At 35.0% G+C, this 3,376-nt stretch overlaps 1 non-coding gene across 1 annotated transcript; it reads right to left on the bottom strand.

Annotated features, from left to right (window-relative positions):
- Positions 1 to 2,973: 2,973 nt before the first annotated feature.
- LOC131178936 (small nucleolar RNA R71) lies at positions 2,974 to 3,080 on the bottom strand. The gene has a single exon (XR_009147943.1). It is a non-coding gene; the product is annotated as a small nucleolar RNA R71 (small nucleolar RNA).
- Positions 3,081 to 3,376: the final 296 nt, after the last annotated feature.

Below are 3,376 nucleotides of genomic sequence, written 5' to 3'. Positions count from 1 at the left end.
AGTTCCATCAGAATGGGTCTTGATTTTGTAAATCCATTTGCAACCAATAGGGGTCTTGTTTGGTGGAAGATCAACTAAATCCCAAGTATGAGTTTTCTCTAAAGCCTGAAGTTCGTCAGTCATAGCTTGCTGCCAAAGAGGGTCAGTACTTGCCTCACGATAAGAACGAGGCTCATGAAGGGTTGCAATAGTAGAGTAACAGTGAAAATCAGAAAGATAATGAGGAGTTTCTCTTACACGGGTAGAACGACGAAGTGTAGTGCTAGGAGGAGATGTAGGCACAGGTACTGGATCAACAACTGGTGCAGATTCAACAGGGGTAGGTGTAGTTGGGCTAATATTGAGCACATCATAATCACCTGGATCAGGACTTGGAAACAGCTCTTTGGAGGAGTCTGTGAAAAATAGAGAGTCAGTATTGACAGAGTGATGAAATTTGGAAAGAGAAGAGAACATAGTATTGTCCCAAAAGGTAACATGACGAGAGATGCGTAACTTATTAGAAACAGGATCCCAACAATGATACCCTTTGTGTTCAATGCCATAACCAAGAAAACAACATAGACGAGCATGGGGTTCTAATTTGGTATGTTCATGAGGTTGTAAAAGAACAAAAGAAACACATCCAAAAGGTTTAAGGATGGAATAGTTAGGAGGTTGTCCAAACAACTTTTTAAAAGGAGATAAATTATGAAAAACCAAGGTAAGAAGACGGTTAATAATATAAACAACATGAAGAGCTGCTTCTCCCTGATGCATGTATTTTATATCATCATTTAGGTGTAATTTTTGCACATAATTTACCCTTATTCATAGCTATTATTATAGATATTAACATATATTTAGTCAATTTTATAATTTTTACACTTCTTAGTTTAATTTTGGGAATTTATTTGTTTTGTAGGTTAAATTTAAAGAAATTTGGTGTATTTTGATCAGAGTAGCCATTTGGAGGAAATTGGAGTTGAATTGCAAAAATTTTTGAAGTTGAGTTAAAAAATGGCCGAGAGCTTCACAACTTGCAGCACAACCGATTTAGCTTATGTCGCAGGTTGTGTCAATCGTCAGATATTCAGGCCGTAGGTTACACAACCTGCGACACAACTCGCGACACAACCGATTCAGCTTATGTCGTTTTTACTGGAAATGGCTGACGTGGCATTTTCGTTACTCTGATTTTATACCTCACTTTCTCTGGAATCTTCCACCTTTTTACCCATTCTAGGGCAGACCTCCAACCCATATAAAACCTCCTTTATCATTTTCTTTCCATAAGGAGGAAGAGAGGCATTTTTGGCAAGAAAGAAGGAGAGAAAGAGAGGAGCATGTGAAGGCACTTTGCAGCAGCAGCAGAGGCGTTCTGCAACTCTCCTGCAGCAGATTGGTCAGCATTCTTCTGGGTTTTTCTACTCCTTAACTTAGATTTTCATTATTTCTTCATTTATACACTTGGGTTTGTCTTGAAACTATGATTTGTGAGTAGTTATTTGAGATTCTAGAGATGGGTTTGTAAATATTATTTTGTATTGTGGTTTTGAACTGATTTAGTCATTTAAATGAGATTTGTTACATTTTGATTTATTGCTTGTGAGTTTGTTGCCTTGCTTGATGAATGGACCCTCATTAAATTAAGCTTTAATCCTTAATAGATGGACTGAAAAGTGAATATTTGGGATAGATAATCTTGCAATAAACTCAGTTTTCTTGGTGTTAGAGATAAGCTAAGAGGATTAAGGGGACTTTCCAAAAATCAATTAGAGCTTTAATTGGATTTTTGTTAGGTTTGAAATACCATGAAAACAGGGTTTGATTTAATGAATACCAACTTTGAAATGCTTGAAAAAGGTTTCAAAGATTTAAGAATTGATTTCCCTCAAAATTGCAATTCTCATATGTTTGGCTAAATTAGGGATAAACCACATGCAAACAATATGAAAAATCCTATCTCTAGAATAACTTTAATTTTTATTGAATTTAGATTTAATTCCTCCCAATCTCATAAATAGAAATTTCAAATTAAATTTTGATAATCTAGTTTAATTAATTTAGTTAATTGTTTGATTTAGCTTAAATTCCTCAAATATCAATCTTAAATTTTAAATTTCATTTTATATCTTTAAATTTTGCCATTCTAATTAGCTTATCCTTTTATTTCTAATTTAAGTACAATTCCCTGTGGGATTGATATCATTTTTAAAACTATACTACTGTGAGCCGTGCACTTGCGGACACACTACCAAGTTTTTGGCGCCGTTGCTGGGGAATTGTTTGTTTTTAAGTTGGATTTTAATTGTTTTAAGCTGATTAGAATTTTTATTTTCTTTTATTTTCACTGCTATTCCTTGTGTTTTTTAGGTACTTTTCTTGTTTATGAGACGATCAAAAAGCACAAGTGATACTGAATTGTTGTTCAACCCTGAAATTGAAAAATTTTGCCGAGCCAACAAAAAGGAATACAAGAGAAGAAAGGAAGCAGAAAAAGAAGAACAATAAAGATTTGAGCAAGAGGAGACAATTGAAAATATAAAGAATCAAAATAGAGCTATTGGTGGAGATAATAGAGGAAATGAGCAAAATAGGCAAAATGAAGTGGTTAATCAAAATGATCCTCAAAGAAGATCCATTTTAGATTATGCTTTTCCTAGATGTGCAGATGTGAGAGATAACAGACCTATTATTGGAGCTAATCAATTTGAGTTGAAGACTGGTCTCATTCAAATGGTTCAGAATTCACAATTTGGAGGTAGTCTACTTGAAAATCCTCATTCTCATTTGAAGAAATTTTTGATGATATGTGGTACACAAAGGCAGCCTGGAGTTTCAGATGAAGTGATTCGGCTCACCTTATTTCCATTCTCTCTTCGGTATTCAGCATTGGAGTGGTATGACTCACTTCCACAAGCTACTATAGCTACTTGGGAGCAGCTATCTCAAGCTTTTCTATCTCAATTTTTCCCACCTGGGAAGACTACTCATTTGAGGAATTTGATGGTAGCTTTTAAGCTAAGGGATGATGAAACTTTGTATGAATCTTGGATGAGATTTAAGGAGCTTGAAAGGCAATGTCCTCATCATGAAATACCTAAATGGATGATTGTTCAAAATTTCTACACCAGAGTTACTCCAGCCATAAGAAACACAATTGATTCACAAGCAGGAGGAGATTTCATGAGAATGACAAGTGAAGAATGCTATGATTTATTAGAGAAGATTGCTCATAATACCCATTTGTGGAGAAATCCTAGAGCACTTGAGCCAAAGAAGGCTGGGATTTATGAATTTGACTCAGTTAGCTGCATGAATGTAAGATTTGACCAGTTGACTCAACTTCTTAGTGATTTCTGCACAAAGGCAACAACCTCAACTCCTACAACTA

This window comes from Hevea brasiliensis, chromosome 3 (assembly GCF_030052815.1).
Source record: "Hevea brasiliensis isolate MT/VB/25A 57/8 chromosome 3, ASM3005281v1, whole genome shotgun sequence".
Classification (NCBI taxonomy): Eukaryota; Viridiplantae; Streptophyta; class Magnoliopsida; order Malpighiales; family Euphorbiaceae; genus Hevea; species Hevea brasiliensis.
The sequence above is the reverse complement of the archived record's forward strand: the minus strand, read 5'-3'. Positions and strand labels throughout refer to the sequence as shown.